Here is a 25,492-nt window from a genome sequence, read left to right on the forward strand (position 1 = left end):
CAAGCCTGTAATCCCAGCACTTTGGGAGGCCGAGACGGGTGGATCACGAGGTCAGGAGATCGAGACCACCCTGGCTAACACGGTGAAACCCCGTCTCTACTAAAAAATACAAAAAACTAGCCGGGCGAGGTGGCGGGCGCCTGTAGTCCCAGCTACTCGGGAGGCTGAGACAGGAGAATGGCGGGAACCCGGGAGGCGGAGCTTGCAGTGAGCTGAGATCCGGCCACAGCACTCCAGCCTGGGCAACAGAGCGAGACTCCGTCTCAAAAAAAAAAAAATTAAAATAATTGTGAAACCGTTCTCAAAAACTAAAAACACCAAATAAACACAAGGCAGTGATGTTTAATATATTAATTACTAAATATCTTAAACTGTTTTAGAACTTCTATTTAATATAGCCAGTAATCTCAAACAGTGGTTTTCAAACCTATCTAATTTTTAAAATTTTCTTAAAAGCCTTGAAATGAAGAAAGAAGGGTGGCTCTGTTTGAAAGTAGGGCCTCTTCACTGCCTATGTTCTTTCCCTGAACCCCTAAGGCTCTTCACAGAGCAGCTCAAAGTATAGTAGACAAACCATTTTCATCAAAATAACCTGGTGCATAACACTAACCAAACTAACCAAAACAGCATTGATACTGGTACAAAAACAGACACACCGACCAATGGAACAGAAGACAGAACCCAGAAATAAAGCCACACTCCTACAACCAGCTGATCTTTGACAAGGCTGACAAAAACAAGCAATGGGGAAAGGACTTCCTATTCATTAAATACTACTGGGATAACTGGCTAGCCATATGTAGAAGAATGAAACTAGACCCCTGGCCGGGCGCGGTGGCTCAAGCCTGTAATCCCAGCACTTTGGGAGGCCGAGACGGGTGGATCACGAGGTCAGGAGATCGAGACCATCCTGGCTAACACGGTGAAACCACGTCTCTACTAAGAAGACAAAAAACTAGCCGGGCGAGGTGGCAGGCGCCTGTAGTCGCGGCTACTCGGGAAGCTGAGGCAGGATAATGGCGTAAACCCGGGAGGCGGAGCTTGCAGTGAGCTGAGATCCGGCCACTGCACTCCAGCCTGGGCGACAGAGCGAGACTCCATCTCAAAAAAAGAAAAAGAAAAAGAAACTAGACCCCTACCTTTCACCATATACAAAAATGAACTCAACATGGATTAAAGACTTACATGTAAGATCTAAAACTATAAAAATTATAGAAAAGGCCAGGCACAGTGGCTCACGCCTGTAATCCCAGTACTTAGGGAGGCCAAGGCGGGCGGATCACCTGAGGTTGGGAGGTCGAGACCAGCCTGACCAACACGGAGAAACCCCGTCTCTAATAAAAATACAAAATTAGTCAAGTGTGGTGGCGCATGCTTGTAACCCCAGCTGCTTGGGAGGCTGAGGCAGGAGAATCCCCTGAACCCAGGAGGCGGAAGTTGTGGTAAGCCGAGATCGCACCATTGCACTCCAGCCTGGGCAACAAGAGTGAAACTCCGTCTCAAAGAAAAAAAGAAAAAAAAACAGAAAAAAATCCTAGGAAATACCATTCTGGAAATCAGCCTCGGCAAAACACTTACAACTAAGTCCTCAAAGGCAATTGCAATGAAAGCAAAAATTGGTAAGGGGGACCTAATGAAACTAAAGAGCTTCCACACAGTAAAAGAAACTCAACAGAGTAAACACACAACCTACAGAACAGGAGAAAATAGTCACAAACTATGTATCCAACAAAGGTTTAATATACTAAATCTATATGTAACCTAATGCAACAAGCAAAAAACAAATAACCCTAATAAAAAGTGGGCAGAGAACATGAACTGACACCTCTCAAAAGAACACATACAAGCGGCCACCAAGCATATGCAAAAACGCTCAACAACTAATCAGAGAAATGCAAATCAAAAACTGCAATGAGTTACCATCTCACACCAATCACAATGGCTATTATTATAAAGTCAAAAAATAACAGATATTGGTAAGGCTATGGAGAAAAGGTAATACATATATACTGCTGGTGGGAATGTAAATTAGTTCAGCCACTGTGGAAAGCAGTTTGGAGATTTCTCAAAGAACTGAAAATAGAACTACCATTCAACCCAGCAATCCCATTACTGGGTACATACTCAAAGGAAAATAAATTGCTCCACCCAAAAGACACTGTACTTGTATGTCACTGCAGCACTATTCACAATAGCAAAAACATGGAAGCAACTTAGGTACCCATCAAGAGTGGACTGGAAAAAGAAAATGTGCTACATATATACCATGGAATACTACTTAGCCATAAAAAAAGAATGAAACCATGTCTTTGCTGCAACTTGGATGCAATCGGAGGCCATTATCCCACATGAATTAATGCAGAAACAGAAAACCAAATCCCACATGTTCTTGCTTATGAGTGGAGCTAAACACTGTGTACACATGGACATAAAGACGAGAACAAAAGACACTAGAGGGCAGACAGAGGGACGGGGGAAGGGCTGAAAAACTACGTACTGGGTACTATGCTCAATACCTGGGTGACAAGATAAATCATACCACAAACCTCAGCAACATACAATACACCCAAGCAACAAACATGCATATGTACCCCTGAATCTAAAAGTTGAATTTTTTAATGCAGATTCATAAACAAACACCATTCTAAACATCTCTAAAAGTGTTGTCTAGGAATACCCCTGAGAACCTAATATTCCTAAACCCCTTAAACATAGGAAACCATTTTAAAGAGTTTAAAGAATTGATGCTTATTTTCTCAATTAAAAAACTCACCACTAACCAAACTGGGATTACACTAATAGTCCTCCAGCTTGCTTCTTTTTACATATTTTGACATCTTGGCATGTCACAGATATGTAAATATGGACAATTTGCACATTCCAAATGATAATTTCTAAAGATTTACAATTTCCTACAACTAGAGAAAACCATGTATTTTTGTTGTTTGTTTTTGAGACAGGGTCTTGCTCTGTCACCCAAGCTAGAGTGCAGTGGTGCAATCATGACTCTGCAGCCTTGACCTCCCAGGCTCAAGCAATCCTCTCACTGCAGCCTCCCAGGCAGCTGGGACTACAGGTTTAAGACACCAAGCCCAGCTAATTTTTTAATTTTCTGTAGAGACAGGGTCTTGTTATGTTGCCAAGACTGGTCTCAAACTCCTGTGCTCAAGTGATCCCCCCACCTCAGCCTCCCAACGTGTTGAGATTACGGATGCAAGCCACTGTGCCCAGCTGAAAACAAAGATTTTTTTAAAAGAAATGAATAACAAAGGTTTTTTTATACTTCTGTAATTTCAAGTACTTTTAATTGATTTTAGGATTTAATGTTGGGATTATAATTGTAATATTATACTGATAGATGTCTTTATACGAAACACCTCTGGTGTGGAATTTGAAAGTTAATGGCCAGATTTCTAAATTGTTTTAATTTTCAGGTTTTAGAAATAGTAATACTTAAAAACAAGTTTGAATGTTTTGCATCATATTTTATATCAGTCAAGTAGCTGTATATAAAGAATAATTTGAATTTGGCACGAATAAGTAGTTTCCATACTTCTTAGTATGCTTTAAGTATTTATGTTTATAGTCAGATTCTTTATAGCAAACTACTCTAAAAAAATTATACTTTATTATACTATGCAATTGGGATAAAATATTTTATACTGATTTTAATAGAATGCTTAAGTATTTAACATACTTTTTGTGTTTTTTTTTTTTTTTTTTTTGAGATGCAGTCTCGTTCTGCCACCCAGGCTAGAGTACAGTGCTGCGATCTTGGCTCACTGTAACCTCCACCTCCCAGGTTCAAGCAATTTTCCTGCCTCAGCCTCCCAAGTAGCGGGGATTACAGGCAAGCACCACCACGCCCGGCCATTTTATATATATTTTTTTTTAGTAGACAGGGGCTTTCACCATGTTGGCCAGGCTGGTCTCGAACTCCTGACCTCAAATGATTTGCCCACCTCAGGCTCCCAAAGTGCTGGGTACAGGCATGAGCTACCACACCCAGCCTCAACCTGGTTTTAAATAACATTTTCTGTATCTAAGAAATTATGGAACTTAAAGTTCAACAACTTTATCCTTTTAATGTAAGATTGCAGTCATCTATATTGAGGTGATTATTCTAATTGTAGTAAATAAATGCTTATACTTGTAAGCTCTTGGCTGATGGTGACAGAGCTCATGACCTTTGATTATGGCAGGGCTTGGCATTTTATGTAAGAAGAGTTTCAGTTTACTAGTTATCAAATGCTAACTCAGGACACTCTTTGGTACTATAAAAGGTATGAGGGTGTCTCGTATCCATCCTATTACTTTTTTGAATTTCAAGGATATTGAAAATGTTTAATAATGAGCAGATCTGAGATCCAAAACAGTTATGATGCTTTAAAATCATTACTGTTCTGAGCTGATAACCTAATGTGAATAGGTGGCCATCGGGGCTTAGTGTTTGAAACCAAATGTCTTAGGAAATTTGTGCCCCTTTTAAATATAACAGTGCCCTATTTGGGAACTATGCCTATATTATCAACAGATTAAAGAGTGGGCAACTCATCCATAGTATTATAAATGTGTACATTAAAGAATAAGAGACTGTGTCTAAGTCTTAAATTTTATATTAGATTCTAACAAGTTTTACTCAGTTTTAAATTTAGTATTTTTTCTATATTTAAATACAGTTGGCTGGGCGCAGTGGCTCATGCCTGTAATTCCAGCACTTTGGGAGACCATGGCAGGCAGATCATCTGAGGTCAGGAGTTCAAGACCAGCCTGGTCAACACAGTGAAACCCCATCTCTATTAAAAATACAAAAAAATTAGCCAGGCACAGTGGCGGGCACCTGTAGTCCCAGCTACTGGGAAGGCTGAGGCAGGAGAATCGCTTTCTGAACCCAGTAGGCAGAGGATGCAGGGAGCTGAGATCGCGCTACTGTACTTTAACCTTGCTGGAAGAGTGAAACTCCATCTCAAAAAGTAACATAACATAACATAACATAACATAACATAACATAACATCACTTGTTAGTTGATTTGCTTATATTCCTACAATTATTGCTATATATAAGATATTTGGATTTTTTGAATGTCATCTGTGCCTCAATCATAGCCTTTTACTTAAAGTAGAAGTGGAGCATCAGTCACAGTACTTACACAGACACCAAACCACATTTCCAGGCCCACTCTACAATTCAATAATTTGCTTGCGTAGTCTTTTCCAATAGCCTCACACATTTTTGCAACTTGTGATTCTCTTCCTACGTCTTTCCTGGACTTCCCATTAATGTTTTGATGGGAAGATGAATTTTTAAATAGACATAAGTATATTATTTTAAAAAAAAACAACTTTTCTATTTTATTATTTCTTAAGTAAAAGACTATGGAAAAAAGCAAAATAACATTTTTTAAATATCCTGGAATAAACTTAATTTATATTAATCAGTAAAAATCAGAATTATAATCACTTATTTTTCTTCTGGTTTCTGCATCCTGGACTATTATAATAATCTATTAATTGGTCTCCCTGCTTCTGCTTGTACCCTTGCCTCCCTGCTAGTTTATTCTCCACACAATAGTCAGAATATTCTTTTAGACCATGTCAGATCATGTTACTCCTTTGTTTTAAAACCCTCCAGTAGTCAGCATCCTTGCCATAAATGTTTAACCTAAACCTAATAACTAGTAAGTAATCAAACCCAAATTGTAGGAAGTTCTTTTAAAACAAAACAAAACACACCTGGCCTGGATTCTTTAGTTTGGCATTCAGACACAATCCAAAATCTTTACCCATACATGATCCAGACCCCTAAGAGATCACTGACAATAATCTCCTTCCACTTTCTCCCTCTTGCTTACTTTAATTTTAATGGCTTTAAACCATGGTTTTAAAACATGAAGACAATAAAATCTCATCTCGGGGTCTTTTAACATGCTATTCCCTCTATCTGGAATTATTATTGATTAGAGGAAAAAGCAGAAACATTCATCCAAAAAAAAAAGTATTACTATGTCTATTGCTGCAGAACCAAAACAGTGATTTGAAACAGCTACCATTTATTATTGCTCATGACTCTGCAGGTCAACGGAGCAGTTCTGCTGGGCTGGGCCAGGTACAGCAATCTCAGCTGGTTCATGCTTGTGTCTCCAAGTCAACTAGTAAACAGGTTGGAGGTTAGATGGCTCAGCACGGGCTTGTTCCCAAGAAAGAACGGAAACATGAAAGACTTTTTGAGACGTAGGTTCAACATCACTTCTAACACATTCTATTGTTCAAAGCAAGTCACAAATCCAACCCACATTCAAGAGGTAGGGAAACAAAGTCACACTGCAAAGACTATGGATCCAGGCAAGGGTAGAGAATTGGGACCAATTTGTAATCAATCTATCATATCTTAAGAAAACTATTTCAAAATAGTGGTTCATCTAAGATGGGAGAAAATGAAATGCACAAAGGATAAAAACTATACTTTATACTTATAAATCCTATAAGGCAGGGTTTCTCAATCTTGGCACTATTGACATTTCGGGCCAGGTGATTCTTTATTGTGAAGAGGGTATCCTGCACATTGTAGGATGTTCAGCAAGATCCATGGCATCTCCCCACTAGATACTAGCAATACTCCTCAAACTTAACCACCAAAAATATCTCCAGGCATTGCCAAATGTCTCTTAAGGAACAAAATCACCCCTAGTTGAGAACCACTGTTATAAAGGGATAAATAAAGGGATAAATTAAGGGAAAGACAACTTGGCCTTACAAACTGGCTTTATATTGGCAAGAATATAATTGCTTTCAAAGGCTGTTAAAAATGATTCTAAAGTGCAAACCTTATTTACAGGTATGTATGATATATACCAAACTTTCAATAGCTGACATATTAAAAATTCAAAGTTTTGTTGACAATTCCTAGGTCACTCCCAATTCATATAATTTAATAAAAAACATTACCATACTCTTGAAGTCAATATAAAAGAAGATAATGGTGTCAGATGTTAAATTAAATTAATACTACTGGCTCTAGAATTTGATGTGTGTATATATAAGCCCCAGATTGCAATAAACAAAGTTGTTTCTCTCCAATTGCCAAATATAAAATTCTGTCTTACAACTCTATCTCATCTCCAACCCTTCTTTTCCCAGTTCATGCATGACACCGGCAATTTGCCTCCCAATTCCACTTCTCATTCTTATCATCAACAACAGATGTAAAACACAGCACAGAAAACTGCTGTAAAAAACAACAGCAGTAGAAAGTATTAATTTTTTAATAAGTACAACAAATCAAAATACACCTTAGGGAACTTTTCTAAGTAAAAAAAAATTGGAAAACCTACAGTAAAAAGCAACGAAGAAATATTTGTTAATCTAAATTGTTTCCACAATACTTATGTTCCTGAAACTCTATATATAAATTAAACTACTTTAAATACATAATACTGTGAATCTTATAATATTGTATGTTGTAATCTTGTAATTTGTAAATATTATAAACTAAATATTCTCTAACATTCATGTGCAAATCTGTGATAGCACTGGCCAAGTAAAGTCATATACACAAGAACCAATTTAAAAACTTTCTTTTGAGCTAGGTACAGTGGCTCATGCCTGTAATCCCAGAACTTCGGGAGGCCAAGGTGGGAGGATCACTTGAGCCCAGGAATTTGAGACCAGCCTGGGCAACAAAATGAGGCCTTGTCTCTATTTAAAAAAAAAAAAATTCAATCGATCAATCAAAAAATTAGCTGGGCATGGTGGTATGCACCTGTGGTCGCAGCTACATGGGAAACTGAGGCAGGAGGATTGTTTGAGCCCAGGAGGTCAGGGCTACAGTGAGCCAGTTTCCTGCCACTGCACTCCAGCCTGGGTGGCAAAGCAAGACCCCGTCTCAAAAAAAAAAAAAAAAAGCCCTTCGTTATGGAGTTTTAGGGCAAAAATAATAGTTTCTCCCTTAGAGAAAATAAAATGGGGTAACTTGCTAACGCAGTAATACACAAATGAGCTAGGCTGGCCGGGCGTGGTGGCTCACGTCTGTAATCCCAGCACTTTAGGAGGCCCAGATGGGCAGATCACAAGGTCAGGAGTTAGAGACCACCTGGTCAATAATTTCTACCAGAAATACAAAAATTAGCCGGACGTGGTGGTGGGCGCTTGTAGTCTCAGCTACTCAGGAGGCTGAGGCAGGAGAATCGCTTGAACCTGGGAGGCAGAGGTTGCAGTGAGCAAAGATCACGCCACTGCACTCCAGCCTGGGCAGCAGGCTCAAAAACAAAAAAAAGGGGCGGGGGGTGGGGGCCTGGGCTGAGAGTAGGAAGAGGGCAGTAAAGTGCCTACGGTGCAAAATATGTAAGGAGGGACTCACTGTCAAGGCCAGGCAATAAGCCAAAATGTGAGGCAAGAGCCTGCTGTTCTCATTTCATGTCCAGTCCAGCAGGAACTGCACTTAACAGCAGGCAAATAACACAGGAGGCTGCCCGAGGTCTGTCCTGTGCTAAGCCTCAGCACTCACATCTTACTCTTCACTGTCTCTGTGTCCCAAGCATACAATTAAGATACTTGCCAAAGTTTTGAAACTATGAAGGTGGAAAAGAGGAGCATTCTGGGAAGTTTCCAAAACTCTGTCCTTTATAAAATTGGCTTTGTGTTTAAAAGTAGTTTCTAATTTAAGCATATGTATTCACAATTTCAATGAAAATGTTATTTTAGTCATTTTTTTCTAATTACTGCTATTTAACTGAACCAATGTTATTACCCATGAACAATGAAAAGCAACAGTATGTGATTAGAACGTTAGTTTTAATAAGTCAGTTCATGCAAAAATGACTACAGAATAGGGTTTCATCCTCACAATGCAAAAGTATTCCTTCACTACTTTTGGTCCTCTTTCAGGAGTATCTTCAATACTAGCAGTTAGAAGCAACCAACAAGAAATTCCACCTTACAGGTTAGAACCAACAACAAAACCCTACCTGATAGCCTCCATGCATTAAATGAGATAATTTGTCCTAGGATACACACAAACACACCACCACACCCAAAAGCGTTTACAATGGATCATAAGTGTAGTTCCTTCCTCTTTTGTGACTCACCCTTTTCCAGGATGTCAAAACAGTTCAACAGCAGGAATGTAATTAGATATGAGCAATTAGAAAACTTGCTGTTCTATTTTCCCAATGTGCATACAAAAAAAGTTCTGATTAATAAAGCCTAACTTACAGGACTCCCTGCAATACAGTTCTTTCATTAAGGCTAAATTACTTAACATGGCTATAAGTAATAATATGCACAAATCCTTTCACATCTTCATTTTAAAGATAAGCAACTTGAAATCCATCTTTCCAACTACCACTTCTACTACCTCCACACATAATCTATTTTCAAAAGCTATTTCCTCAGCAAACTAGTCAATTGGTGAGTGTCAAGGAATGTAGGATTTTTAGTTTATTACCTACAGGTTTTTAAATACCAATTATCAGACGGGCGCGGTGGCTCATGCCTGTAATCCCAGCACTTTGGGAGGCCGAGGCGGGCGGATCACGAGGTCAGGAGATGGAGACCATCCTGGCTAACACGGTGAAACCCCGTCTCTACTAAAAATACAAAAAATTAGCCGGGCGTGGTGACTGGCGCCTGTAGTCCCAGCTACTCGGGAGGCTGAGGCAGGAGAATGGCCTGAACCCGGGAGGCGGAGCTTGCAGTGAGCAAAGATCGCACCACTGCACTCCAACCTGGGTAACAGAGCGAGACTCCGTCTCGGGGAAAAAAAAAAAAACGATTATCTTACTGACATATTTAGTAATTACACAAAATTACGGAAAACACACAAGTTTTTCACATCTAACACTTGACAGCAAGAGTCTTTTCGGGTACATGAATTTGCATGTTCCCAGTAATAAATTCCCAAATAAAATTAAGTTCTTCATTTTATATAAATGTTTATTATAAGTTGCATTAATATATTTTAATTATAAAAAGGAATATCATAACCAAAAAATGAAAAATAAAAAACATTTCATAATTCTACCATACCTCCATAACTATGATCTTTGTATATCCCCTGCCGGTCTTTTCCCATGTGAATGTTTCATATGACTGTTATCAGGTTGTACCTATAATTTTTATTTTGTTTTTTTCACTCATGAGATTTCCATTTCTTCCATAGTATTCACATGGTTGCCAAATGCCTTGCATATCAATTTTCTATTGCCATATAACAAACCACTGCCAACTTAGAGGCTTAGAAACAACATTTATTTAAAATTTTACAGTTATGTAGGTCAGAAGTTCAGGTGGAGTTGACTAGGTTCTCTGCTTGGGGTCTGATCTCTCAAGGCCAAAATCAGCGTGCCAGCCAGGCTGGGCTCTTGTCTGGAAAAAGACTCTGCTTCCAGGCTCCTTTGGTTGTTGGCAGAATTCAGTTCTCTGAAGCCATAGGACTAAGGTCCCAGTTTCTGATGGGTTGTTAGCCACAAGCCTCTCTTAGCTCTAGACCGCTCACATTTCTTCTCACATGGCCCTGTCCATCTTCAAGCCAGCAACAGGAAAAGTCCTTCCCATCTTTCAAATTGCTGTGACCTACAGTTCTGCTTTGAGCCAGAGAAAACTTTGTTTTTAAAAGGGCTCATGTAATTAGAATAGGCACACCTAGGTCTCCTTTTTAACTAAAGTCAAGTGATTAGTAACTTAATTACATCTGCAAGATGTCATCTGCCATGTAACATAACATAATCATGGGCACATTTCCTTATCATATTCAAAGTCCTGGGGATTCAGGTGGGAAATTAAGGCCATTTTTAAAATTTTGCTTACCACATCTCTGGATGTGTATTTTTCACTGCGCGTTGTAGTCAAAAAGCTTAAAGGGCATCTAGCCAGCGGACTAGAAAACTTTAAGGTCCCTTCCAGTCCCAAAATTCTAAAAATCTAACATGCAAAGCTATTTTCCTAATTGGAAAGGAAATACAAGTATGCAAATTTCAAAGTTAGTTAAATCAAAAAGGGTGCTGAAGATTTTCCTTTCCTAGTTTAAAATAAAAAGGATATGTTTTAACGAAATTGTCATTTTGAGGGGGGCCAATTTCTAGTCCCAATAAGAGGCTGAACATCTAGGGAAGAATACAGTATGAAAGTGAAAATAAAAGTTAGTGCCAAATCGTAACGCCTGGGAAAGCCAAACGCAAAAGACTCTGAACCAGTGGCAATTTCCACACTACAAAACTCCAGTTTCATTCTAAGTAAAAAGATTAGAAAAGGTAAACAGGAGAAATGAAAAATTAGGTCATAAACAGACTATTCCACCCAAGGTTCATTAAGAAAAACTAGGACTAAGGATACAAACCTTAGGCTGTTGGGTCTCTTAACATACAGGGATTCAGCTGACTGCCTTTGGTATAAGACAGTCCCCATCCCTATGACACAAATCTAACAGAAGGAAGGAGGGAGAGAAAAAAGTACCTCACATATACCTGATGACACATAAATATCTGTTGAGTAAAGGTGTAAGATAATAGACTATAAATTTGTTAGCCTTCAGAAACTTCACCTCCCTAGCCAGAGAAGAGAACTATTTCTGAATTCAGCTATTAATAGAATAAAAGCTACCTATATCAAGCAAGGCTGACATTGGATCAAAGGTAAGACAGTCTGCAAGGGGGCTGGATAAGGTCCTCAGGGGTGACAGAAGAAAATGGGGGCAGGCAGTGTTAAGACCAAAAAACAGTCTTTTTTTTTTTTTTTTTTTTTTTTTTTTTGAGACGGAGTCTCGCTTTGTCACCCAGGCTGGAGTGCAGTGGCGCGATCTCGGCTCACTGCAAGCTCTGCCTCCCGGGTTCACGTCATTCTCCTGCCTCAGCCTTCGAGTAGCTGGGACTACAGGCCGCGCACCACCACGCCCGGCAAATTTTTTGTATTTTTAGTAGAGGCGGGGTTTCACCGTGTTAGCCAGGATGGTCTCGATCTCCTGACCTCGTGATCCGCCCACCTCGGCCTCCCAAAGTGCTGGGATTACAGGCGTGAGCCACCGCGCCTGGCCCAAAAAACAGTCTTAACAAATATTAGATTGAATTTTGCTGAAATTTTTAGTTTCAAAGTAATTACAACTTATATAATGGCAAATATACAAGTAGATACAATGTCCTCAACAGAATTCCCAAGACTTGTTCTCAGCAAAATTAGTCAGGATTCTGCCTACTGGTATTAACAAGCAGAAAGAACACTTTGATAGCTATGAGTGATACCATGGAATGAGAACTTCATAACAGTCATACAGAGAATACTAACCATAGCTCCAACTCCTCATCAAATACACAAGTGTAATGTTTTCCATAGCTTACAAAACACTCAGTCTGGGGTTCTCATTCATTGCTCTACTCTATAATAAGAATTTACTGGGGAAAAAACATGTATTTTGACCTAGGAATACAACTTACAAGAGATGTGAAGGACCTCTTCAAGGAGAACTACAAACCACTGCTGAAGGAAATAAGAGAGGACAGAAACAAGCCAGGCGCAGTGGCTCACACCTGTAATCCCAGCACTTTGGGACGCCGAGGCAGGCGGATCATGAGGTCAGGTGATCAAGACCATCCTGGCTAACACAGTGAAACCCCTTCTCTACTAAAAAAAAAAAAATACAAAAAATTAGCCGGTTGTGGTGGCGGGCACCTGTAGTCCCAGCTACAGGAGAGTGGCATGAACCTGGGAGGCGGAGCCTGCAGTGAGCCGAGATCGTGCCACTGCACTCCAGCCTGGGCAGCAAGACTCTGTCTCAAAAAAGAAAAAAGAAAAAAAAAAGAGAGAGAGAGAGGACACAAACAAATGGAAAAACATTCCATGCTTGTGGATAGGAAGAATCAATATTCTGAAAATGGCCATACTGTCCAAAGTAATTTATAGATTCAATGCTAGTCCCATCAAGCTACCATTGACTTTCTTCATAGAATTAGAAAAAACTACTTTAAATTTCATATGGAACCAAAAAAGAGCCTGTATTCCCAAGACAATCCTAAGCAAAAAGAACCAAGCTGGAGGCATCATGCTACCTGACTTCAAACTACAGTAACCAAAACAGCACGGTACTCGTACCAAAACAAATACATAGACCAATGGAACAGAACAGAGGCCTAAGAAATAACACCACACATCTACAACCATCTGATCTTTGACAAACCTGACAAAAACAGGTGATGGGGAAAGTATTCCCTATTTAATAAATGGTGTTAGGAAAAATGGCTAACCATATGCAGAAAACTGAAACTGGACCCCTTCCTTATACCTCATACAAAAATTAAATCAAGATGGATAAAAGATTTAAACATAAGACCTAAAGCCATAAAAACCCTACAAGAGAATCTAGGCAATACCATTCAAGACATAAGCATGGGCAAAGACTTCATGACTAAAACACCAAAAGCAATGACAACAAAAGCCAAAATTGACAAATGGGATCTAATTAAACTAAAGAGCTTCTATATGGCAAAAGAAACTATCATCAGAGTGAACAGGCAACCTACAGAATGGGAGAAAATTTTTGCTATCTATCCATCTGACAAAGGGCTAAGGGCTAATATCCAGAATCTACAAAGAACTTAAACAAATTTATAAGAAAAAAACAAACAAACCTATCAAAAAGTGGGCGAAGGATATGAATAGACACTTCTCAAAAGATGACATTTATGCAGCCAACAAACATGAAAAAAAAGCTCATCATCACTGGTCATTAAAGAAATGCATATCAAAACCACAATGAGATACCATCTCATGCCAGTTAGAATGGCAATCATTAAAAAGTCAGGAAAGAGATGCTGGAGAGGATGTGGAGAAATAGGAATGCTTTTACACTGTTGGTGGGAGTGTAAATTAGTTCAACCATTGTGGAAGACAGTGTGGGGATTCCTCAAGGATCCAGAACTACAAACACCATTTGACCCAGCAATCCCATTACTGGGTATATACCCAAAGGATTATAAATCATTCTACTATAAAGACACATGCACACGTATGTTTACTGCAGCACTGTTCACAATAGCAAAGACTTGGAACCAACACAAATGCCCGTCAATTTTAGGCTGGATAAAGAAAATGTGGCACATATTCACCATGGGATACCATGCAGCCATAAAAAAGAATGAGTTCATGTCCTTCACAGGGACATGGATGAAGCTAGAAACCATCAATCTCAGCAAATTAACACAAGAACAGAAAACCAAACTCCCATGTTCTCACTCATAAGTAGGAGTTGAACAATAAGAACATATGGGCACAGGGAGGGGAACATCACACACTGGGGCCTATCAGGGGGTGGGGGGCAAGGGGATAGCATTAGGAGAAACACTTAATGTAGATGATGGGTTGATGTGTGCGGCAAACTACCATAGCACATGTATACCTACATAACAAACCTGCACGTTCTGCACATGTATCCCAGAACTTAAAGTATAATGTTTTTAAAAATGTATTTTGTCACCTTTACAAACACTGTTCCATCTCACTTCTGCTGTATTCAGGTATTTAACTCAAAACTACTTTGTGCAAAAACGAATGGTGTTTGTTTTGGGGGGGGGGGTTTGTTTTTGGTTTTTGTTTTATTTATTTATTTATTTATTTATTTATTTGAGACTGAGTCTTGCTCTGTTGCCAGGCTGGAGTGCAGTGGTGTGATCTCAGCTCACTACAGCCTCTGCCTCCCGGGTTCAAGCAATTCCCCTGCCTCAGTCTCCCTTTTAGGGGTTATTTTCGGGAGACAAGGTCTTGCTCTATTGCCCAGGCTGGAGTACACTGTCATGACCATGGTTCGCTTCAGCCTCAACCTCCTAAACTCAAGGGATCCTCCTGCCTCAGCCTCCCAAGTAGCGGGGACTATAAGTGTGCACGACTACACCTGGCTACTTTTTCTCAAGATGGGGTACATTTCCATTTATATTGTTCTAAAGCTTTCGAAATATTTCGCTAAAATCTCTGGTAGGGTAGAAAAGCAAGTGGTATTAGCCCCATCTTACAAGAGAAATAATGGAAACTTACTGATTGATTAAAGTTCTTTGACCAGAGTTTTTCAGTAGCAGTGCCTGGACTTAAACCAAAATTTTCTGACATCCTCTCATCCTTGATCTTTCTGTCCATTGAATATCTCTACTTAAATAGTATTGACACTAAAATCAAAGAAGACATTTTTTAAATTGCATCAAATTTCTTTTTATTTATACAGAAAAAAATAAAATAGAATAATTTATGTCCCAGAGAAACACTAATTTTATCTTAAAAATCTGAATGAAATAATATATTCTTAAATACAAGTCTAGGTGATTCAGTTTAGAGAAAATGAATTCTCTAATTCATATAAATTCTCAAATATTCACGAATATATGCCGAATTTTTTGTTTACGTTTTTTATGCAACCTAGTGCCTGGCATACTACCGTATGTATACACCTACACCAAGCTAGGCTGACACTGGACCCAAGGTGGGGCAGTGGGCAAGGCGGCTGGATAATGGTCCTCAAGAGTGACAGAAGAAAATGCAGGCAATTTAAATGGTTTACTATTTAATTAAGAACTTCACCAAATTTCAATTCTTAGCTGTAAAGAAAAGTCAAAAAAATTCAACCCACAAACACGAAAGTATTTACTTAGCAGCAGAATCCAGAAATTGAGCATCTCTCTAAGTGTAGTCTATACACCACTATGCACGTAACCCTCCTCCTGGCACAAGGACAAACGTGGGTGACACAGTCTTCTGGCAGTTCCTCCTACGGTTCCAGATCGTTCTGCATCAGTCTGCAGCAGGGACAGATGCAGCAGTGAAGCCTGGGGCATGAAGTTAGAAATTAAAAAGGAATAAAAGCCCAACAGAAGCCGGCTCCAAAGCTCCGGTCCTTGGCTCACCCTAATGACAGGACAAATAGAGTGCAGGTCCTTGCATACAGCCTGCAGTCACATGCCTGGACACCAACATTCTCTTCCCACCTGCCGCTACCCTTCCCTTTCCCTGTTCATTCCCTAGAGATACTCATCATACAAATACTCTCTGTAGCACAGAGGAACACTAGGTTACCATTTCATACACTGTCCTGCATACAATTTCCTTTCTAAATAAATGTACTGATATTTAAGTGTTTATAAGTGAGATATTTAAAAGAATATTCCAATTATTAATAGCACCAGTATTTCATCGATGTGACAGAAAAATCAAGATAATACATTAATATTAATGAAGTTTGTAAAAAAAAAAAAAAAAAAACATTTATTTCTTCCAGCTCTGCTTCATCTTCACAAGTCATATTACCCTTAAGTTTCCTCACCTTTAAAAGTTAGTTTCAAATATCCCTGTTATATTGTAGATACCTGCTATAGTATTTAATGGTAAAATGTCATTCTACAACTTACTTCCAAATGGTTCAGTGAAAGATATGAGTGTACATTTATTATGCTTTTACTATACATATAGAGAGAGAGAGAATGCACCAAATTGTTAACTTTCGGATCTAAGTAGAGTGCAGGTGGATCCTAGTTCACTGTGCTATTCTTTCAAATGTTATGTATGGTTCAATTTTTTCATAACAAAAAGTTGGAGAAAACAAATTAGCTATCTGCTAAAAAACTGTGCTTATAAAGATTATTAGCACAGTAAGTTAAACTTTCAAGGTTATTTTTCAAACATCATCAGAACATTGAGCTACTCACCTGAACTGAATATAAATATGTGCACTTCAGAAAAAAACCCACTAAATTGCTAACATACAGGAAGATGTAGACAGTGCTCTCTCTCTCCCTCTTACAGCATAATTACCATTCAATCAGGGACTGCACAGTGCATCAAACCCAGGACACTTGGAAATCACAAAGGGCTAGCAGGCAGGGTTTCTGACCACGTGTCTGTTGACTGTGTGACTTTGGTAAGTCACAACTTCTTCAGGGTTTCAGGTGGCCTACGTTTCTCCAACTTGGGCCCTCCTCTCCATCCCTTCCAGCATTGTAATGATGCAGGCCCTCACTAATTCTTGCCTATACTATTTCAGCAACTTCATAACTGATGTACCTGTCTCCAGGCTAGACCCCACTCAAATCTATCCTGAACAGAGCTACCACAGTAATCCATCTAAAACACGTTTGATTTTGGAATTTCCCACTTCTGGAACCACAGGAAAAAGTTCCAACAACTCTTGAAAATGGCCATTTTTAAAGCCATTCCAAGATCTACCCCCAAATCTCCTCTACTTCCTATGTCCCACCCAGTCTCCTTGCTATTGTTCTAGGATCCTCCCTTGCTATTTTTCTAGTATCCAATTTCCCCCTCACCCAGCTCCGTGATATTTCCTCTTCTCTATGCCTTTGCTCTTGTTGTTCCCTCTGAAAGAAATTTTAACCTTTCCTAGATCACTCCTACCCACTTCTTTCAAATCTCAAGAAGCTCACCCTGGCCAGGTGCGGTGGCTCACTCCTATAATCCTAACACTTCAAGAGGCTGAGGTGGGAGGATCGCTTGAGCCCTCAAGCCTGGGGAACACAGTGAGACCCTTGTCTCTACAAAAAAATAAACAAAATTAGTCAGCCATGGTGGCGCATGCCTGTAGTCCCAGCTACTCACTTGCTGCAGTGAGCCAAGGCTGTGCCACTGCACTCTAGTCTGAGTCTCAAAAAAAAAAAAAAAGGTCACCCTGCAGATTAGTGTCTGCCAGGAGCTAGAGAAGAGTAGGTGGAAAGCAGTTGCTTAATGGGTACAGAATTTTCTTCTGGAGTGATGAAAATGTTCTGGAAGTACGTAGAGATGGTGGTTATACAACATTGTGAATGTATTAAATGCCACTGAATCGTTCACTTTAATACGAGTGATTTTATGTTTTGTCAACCTCATCTCAATTTTTAAAAGACACCAGCAGCAGCAGCTTATTCTACCAAAAAACCCTCAATGGCTCCCCACTCTTCTGCCCAGACTAGATCAGTACTTTGTACACTTCTCTATCACAACACTTATTATCTTCTATTGTCTGCTGATAGAGCTCCCCCACAAAACTATGAGCCTCTTCTTAACTTCCTCATCTTCTTACCCTGCAGAGCTTAGCTCAGGTGCTCAATAAATTTTTTCATAATTGAAAAATTATAGAGATACCACTTATCTCACTCAAGAAAAGGGCTAAAACAGATGGACTTTTGATGATTTAGGCTATATAAAAGCCTATGAGAGTTTATATTAATTGGAAAGGAAAAGATTAGGAAGATTGCTGTGTCAATCTGGTTATAAAGGACAACAATGGCATGACCTCTGGTGAGATTTTTCAGTTAGCAATATAAACATGTACTGAGTTACCTATATAAGAAGCACTGTATTAATACGCAAGCCCTGAATATGCCTTGTATCATTTAATGCTCACAACTACTCTATGAAATGAGTATAGTGATTAATCCTGTTTTCCAAATGAAGAAACAAACATTTAATTAACTTGCCTAAGGTCACAAAGCTGGTTACCAGGAGTGACAAGGCTCACACCCAAGATGTGCAGGCTGTAGAGTCTGACCCTGTAGCATCAATGTGCTACCCTGCACCTTCATGCTGCTCCAGGTATGGTTTCAAGAGCTACGAATGGACGTTCTCTGGCCCACAATTTGCCTTTTCTAAGACTGAGAAACACTTCATTTTCCTCATTTACCTACTTATACATGGCCATGAATACTATTTATATTTCATAAAGTGCTTTTTTAAAATATAAAATGTTAATTTAAAAAAAAAAACAGTCACAAAAAAGAGATGAATCATTTAAAAAGGATTTATCATTTAAAAACCTTTCAGCCGGAACTGCCATCTTCCAGTAATTTGCCAAAATGACGAACACAAAGGGAAAGAGGAGAAGCACCCGACATATGTTCTCTAGGCCTTTTAGAAAACATGGAGTTGTTCCTTTGGCCACGTATATGCAAATCTATAAGAAAGGTGATATCGTAGACATCAAGGGAATGGGTACTGTTCAAAAAGGAATGCCCCACAAGTGTTACCATGGCAAAACTGGGAGAGTCTACAACGTTACCAGCATGCTGTTGGCATTGTTGTAAACAAACAAGTTAAGGGCAAGATTCTTGCCAAGAGAATTAATGTGCGTATTGAGCACATTAAGCACTCTAAGAGCTGAGACAGCTTCCTGAAACGCGTGAAGGAAAATGATCAGAAAAAGAAAGAAGCCAAAGAGAAAGGTACCTGGGTTCAACTGAAGCGCCAGCCTGCTCCACCCAGAGAAGTACACTTTGTGAGAACCAATGGGAAGGAGCCTGAGCTGCTGGAACCTATTCCCTATGAATTCATAGCATAATAGGTGTTAGAAAATAAATAAAAGACCTCTGGGCTGAAAAAAAAATAAAAAAATTAAAACCTCTCATGTGGCCAGGCGCAGTGAATCACACCTGTAATTCCAACACTTTGGGAGGCCAAGGTGGGCGGATCACCTGAGGTCAGGAGTTCAAGACCAGCCTGACCAACATGGAGAAACCCCTTCTCTACTAAAAATACAAAATTAGCGGGGTGTGGTGGTGCATGCCTGTAATCCCAACTACTCGGGAGGCTGAGGCAGGAGAATCGCTTGAACCCGGGAGGCAGAGGTCGCAGTGAGCCAAGATTGTGCCATTGCATTCAAGCCTGGGGCAAGGAGAGGGAAACGCCATCAAAAAAAAAAAAAAACCTCTCACATGTAAATCAGCAGGTATTTGTGGGCTATTCTTGTACACGGCTGGAAAGATCATGGCTTTACTACAACCACACCCATAAGGCCTCCCCACTGGGACTCATTTTCAAAGTACTCAACATCTGCACAAAGTAGGCACCCTGCTAATGAGAAAATCATATGAAATAACAGTATGTAGGAAGAAAAGTTAAACACTCTTACTTTTTTAAAAGTTTAGAAAGCATGGTATATATGTCTCTCTCTAATAAAGAGAAAATGTCACAATCTGGTAAGAAGAAAATTACCCAAGAATCAATGAGATTTTTTAAAAAAATGATTTGTGCATCTGCAAGGGAAAACCTTACTACAGAGGTAATGTAAAACCTTGACAATATATAAATATGGTCAATATTAAAAACATGTCATCTCCTCAAAAGTGTACACAGTTGCAGATACACACGCACACAAATACACACACACACACACACACACTCCTCCAAATAAAACTAAGGATGATAGTATAATATACTGGGTAAGTATGCATGCATACAAAGCAAAATGACAGAAGGGGCAGTGTGACAGTATTAATATCTAACAATGTCGAATGTGAAACAAAAGTTATAATGGAACTAGAAGCTTTTATACTACAAGTTATACTCTACAATGAATATAAAATAGCCAAGAACCCTAATGTATCAATTATCACAAAATTAAATACATAAAACAAAAACTGTTTGAAATATAAGGGAAGGTGACAGAAGCACAGCTAAAGCGAGACAGACATTCCTCTAAAGCGACGGCTGGCCAAGTAGCAAAAATAAGGATGTATAAAGCTCTTACAGCTCAACATGAACAAGGCATCAGCAGAAAAAAATGGTCAAAGAAAATGAACAAACAATTCCTAAAACAAGAAATGAACGCAGCCGATAAGCACAGAAATATGTTCACACTCCCTGGAAATCAAAAACATGGATTAAGCCAAACTATTTTTTTCTATCAGGTTTAAAAACATGTTTTAAATAACAGCATCTATTATTGGAAGGATATAAGGAATGCAACAATTTCACATATCTCTAGAGGGAACACAAATTGGTTTTGGAATCTCCCATAAAATGCCTCCTTTCTCCCTAATCACCCCTTCTCCAATATTTTTGTATATATGGCTTAGGGTGTAAATCCCATAGCATTAAATTTGAAACATCAGTTCACAATGGTAAGGACATGGGTTCCAAAGCCAGGCTACCTAACTCTTCACTTATTAGCTATAGTGTCTTGGGCAGGTAAATTATTTAACTTGCATCTGAAATGATGGCAATAGTACCTACTTCTTAGGGTTGCGGTAAGGACCGAGTTACTACCACTTGGACCAATGCCCGGGAAATACACATTCAATAAATCTTGGCTATCGGCACATGGATTTCTCATAAGCAGTTTCTTTCTAAGTAACTCACTAGCATTTACTGAGTACTCCTAATTGGGACATTTGTATGTGCTCAAATAATTTCAAATTACTTATAATTTTTAAGTACAAAGTTTATTAGAATAAAATATAAATCAAAAAAATATACATATATCAGCTGGGCATGATGGCTCACACCTGTAATCTTAGCCCTTTGGAGACCAACGTGGCCAGATTGCTTGAGCCCAGGAGTTCAAGACCAGCCCGGGGAACAGGGCAAAATCTGTGTCTACAAAAAATACAAAAATTAGCCAGGCATGGTAGTATGTGCTTATAGTCCCAGCTAGCCAGGAGGCTGAGGTGGGAGGATCACCTGAGCCCAGGGAGGTCAAGGCCACAGGGAGCCATGATTGTGGCACTGCACTCCAGCCTGGGCGGCAGACTGAGACCCCCATCTGAAAAAAAAAAAAAAAAAAAAGTAGACATACATTATTGCTATAGAATCAAGATAAACAAACACAGAGTGAATAACAGAGAGAGAGCATGGTATATTTATCTATTTATTTATCTTGAGAGAGGGTGTAGCTCTGTTACCCAGGCTGGAGTAGGTAGGTGCTACAGTGGCACAACTGCACCTCACCATAGCCTCAACCTTCTAGGCTCAAGTGATCCCCCTGCCTCAGCCTCCTAAGCAGCTGCGACTGCAGGTGTGCATCACCATGCCTATATTTTTTTTTGGTGGAGGGGGTAGAGACAGGGTCTTACTATGTTGCCCAGGCTGGTCTCAGGTTCAAGTGATCCTCCCACCTTGGCCTCGTTAAGTGCTAGGATTATAGGCATGACCCTCTACAGAATTTTTAAAAAGAGCATCAGTGGTTTATGGCACAGTGAATGACATTATGGGTGATTTGTTCTATTCTTATCATCAACTATATTTGGTTTCCTTTTTTTTCGGGGAGGGGGTGGGATGGAGTCTCACTCTGTCACCCAGGCTGGAGTGCAGAGTGCAATGGCTCGATCTCAGCTCATTGCAACCTCTGCCTCCCAGGTTCAAGCAATTCTCCTGCCTCAGCCTCCCAGGTAGGTGGGATTACAGGCACGCACCACCATGCTCCGCTAATTTTTGTATTTTTAGTGGAGATAGGGTTTCACCATGTATGTTGCCCAGGCTGGTTTCAAACTCCTGATCTCAAGTGATCCGCCCACCTCCCAAAGTGCTGGGATTACAGTCATGGGCGACCACGCCCAGCCTATATTTGGTTTCTACAATGAACATGTATAACTTTTGTGGGACAGTCATTTATCCTAACTGGTTGAGACATTCACCTGCGCTCTCTCAAGGGTACCTGGCTAGGTCCCATTCAATTACAGAGAGCCCCCAACTTATAATGGTTAGACTTAGGATTTTTTGACTTTACAACAGTACAAAAGCTACATGCATTCAGCAGAAACTGTACATACTTTGAGTACCCGTACAACTATTCTGTGTTTTCACTTTCAATAGAGTATTCAGCATTGAATTCATGAGATAGTCAATACTTTCTTATAAAATAGGCTTTGCGTTCGATGATTTTGTCCAATTAGAGGCTAACGTAAGTGTTCTGAGCATGTTTAAAGGTTAGGTTAAGCTATGATGTTAGGTAGTTTAGGTGTCTTAAATGCATTTCAACTTACAATATTTTCAACTACACTGGCTTTACCAAGACATAACCCTATAATAAGTCAAAGAGCGTCTGTATAAAAATACAACTCATCGATCCTTTGCCAGAACCTCTGGTCACTCAACTACATCAGTTCATCTTCTGCATATCACCTTGGAGACTGTATCATTTCAAAGTATGTCAATGTCAACAATATTTAGGATTTCTGACAATAAAACAAAGCCAACAGACAAAACTGTTTTTGTGACTACAAACAATCCAATTTATTCTTGTGTTTTGGGGCTATATTTTTAAGCCCAGAAGAGACATTATCTTTTCTAACTATATAAAAGCTATATAAAGCTTTTAATTGTATTATGATTAAGGAAAATAAGGCAAAGAGTATTATATCCTATTGTTCCATTTATAATTTCAGGAAGCGCATTTCAACCATCCATTTTTAGGCAAATTCCCCACAGAAATCAATCTGACTTCCTTTCCAAAAATAAGCGTGTATGGGTGGAAATTTCACTAATTTGCTGTATCCTTTAGGTGGCAGGACAAACATTTGCAAAACTGTAACAGGACAGTAAAAGTTTCCATATGATAGCGATGAAACACAATACATAAGTTATAACGTTCAAATCTATTATTCTTGGATCTAGATGGGCTGATAAAATCAAAATTTTGCTGGCTATTACTTAATTCTAGAGAGGAAGGGAGAAGCAGAAGGATGAACTTATAAACTCACTAACGGGATAATTTCTGAAGATGAAACTCTCATGACTAGTCAGTTCTCTCTAAACAGTGATTTAAACTTGTCAAGTAATTTAACATTTTAATTCAAGGTTAAAAAAAAAATGAAGGCCAGGCGCAGTGGCTCACGCCTGTAATTATTAGGGAGGCCGAGGCAGGTGGATCGCTTGAGGTCAGGAGTTCGAGACCAGCCTGGCCAACATGGTGAAACCCCATTTCTACTAAAAACACAAAAATTAGCCAGGCGTGGTGACAGACATCTATAATCCCAGCTACTCCGGAGGCTGAGGCAGGAGAATCACTTGAACCCAAGAGGCAGAGGTTGTAGTGGGCCGAGACTGCGCCACTGCACTCCAGCCTCAGCGACAAGAGGGAGACTTATTCTCAAAAAAAATAAAAGAATGAATGAAAACCTTCCTTTACCACAACCCCAAGCTGCAGGCCCTCTTACTCCCTATTTTCACTAGAATTCTTATTTGAAGATTTGTCTATGCCTCATCTGTGCCATCCTCTACCATAAAACCAGAATTTGTTTCCAAATCTGATGCTCCCTCAGAGAGCTGTATAATTTCACAGCTCCATACCACTGCATTTGCTGTTCTTTTGCCTGGAAAGCCACTGAACTTGTCTTTCTGGCCCAAGTTCAGACTCTACCTTCCAACCTTTTTATGGGCTCACTCTACACATCTGTGTTCCCACAACAATTTATACTGACTTCTATTATGACTTTTAACATGCCATATACATTTATTTTTTCTATCTAGCTCTTAAAATTCTTGAAGGCTGTGACTAGCTCTTTCCAATTATGGTACAGAAATTTTTAGGACATACGCTAAATACAACAGTATCACAAAAGTGAATAAACATCATGAACCACCCAGCTGCAATTTTTTTTTTTTTTTTTTTTTTTGAGATGGAGTCCCACTCTGTTGCCCAGGTTGGAGTACAGTGGCATGATCTCAGCTCACTGCAGCCTCCGCTTCCCAGGTTCAAGCAATTCTCTTGCCTTAGCCTCCCAAGTAGCTGGGACTACAAGCGACCATGCCCAGCTAATTTTTGTATTTTTAGTAGAGACAGGGTTTTACCATGTTGGGTAGGCTGGTCTCGAACTCCTAACCTCAAGTGATCTGCCCACCTCAGCCTCCCAAAGTGTTGGGATTACAAGTGTGAGCCACTGTACCTAGTCCCAAACGCAGTTACTAACTCAAGACCAATCCTATTGCAACTATACCCCCAACATACTATCCCCACCCACCCAAAGATTATTTTGAAGCAAATCCCAGACTCCAAAGTATTTCTTTGAAAGATAAAGACTCAGCCAGGCAAGATGGCTCATGCCTGTAATCCCATCACTTTGGGAGGCCGAGGCAGGTGGATCACCTGAGGTCATGAGTTCAAGACCAGAGCCTGGCCAACACGGCAAAACCCCGTCTCTACTAAAAATACAAAAATAGCCAGGTGTGGTGGCGGGCAGCTGTAATCCCAACTACTCAGAAGGCTGAGTCAGGAGAATCACTTGAACCCGGGAGGCGGAGCTTGCTGTGAGCAGAGATCACGCCGCTGCACTCCAGTTGGGGCAACAGAGTGAGACTCCATCTCCAAAAAATAAAATAAAGAAGGATAAAGACTCTTTATAAACACAGCCACATTACTACCACTGTCACATTTAAATGTTTTAAATAATTCGATATCATCAAGTATCCATGTGATGATTACATTTCCTCAATTGTTTAATAAACTTTTACTTTTTACAAGTAGTTAACCAGGATCTAAATAAAGTCCATCACTGCAATTGGCTAATATGTATTTTAATCTCTTAAATCTCTTGTAATCTATAGGTATCTCTTCTTTTTCCTTTTCTTACAATTTATAATTTTTAAGAAACCATTTCATTTTTTTACAGATTTCCACAATCATAATTTTGCTGACTGCATCCCTATCTTCCTTTGTTCCCTGTACTGTCTATAAAATCGTGGTTATAGCTAAAGGGTTATTATTTTGGCAAGACTATTAATAGGTGGTAATAAATATTCCCACCACAACATATACTATGCCTGCTTG

At 39.5% G+C, this 25,492-nt stretch overlaps 1 protein-coding gene and 1 pseudogene across 2 annotated transcripts in view; one reads left to right on the forward strand and one right to left on the reverse strand.

Moving 5' to 3' along the window:
* Positions 1-25,492, reverse strand: part of UACA (uveal autoantigen with coiled-coil domains and ankyrin repeats) — a 102,760-nt gene that overhangs the window by 71,027 nt on the left and 6,241 nt on the right. The window lies entirely within an intron of this gene.
* LOC112627779 lies at positions 18,804-19,297 on the forward strand (annotated as a pseudogene).

Source organism: Theropithecus gelada, chromosome 7a, assembly GCF_003255815.1.
Source record: "Theropithecus gelada isolate Dixy chromosome 7a, Tgel_1.0, whole genome shotgun sequence".
Classification (NCBI taxonomy): Eukaryota; Metazoa; Chordata; class Mammalia; order Primates; family Cercopithecidae; genus Theropithecus; species Theropithecus gelada.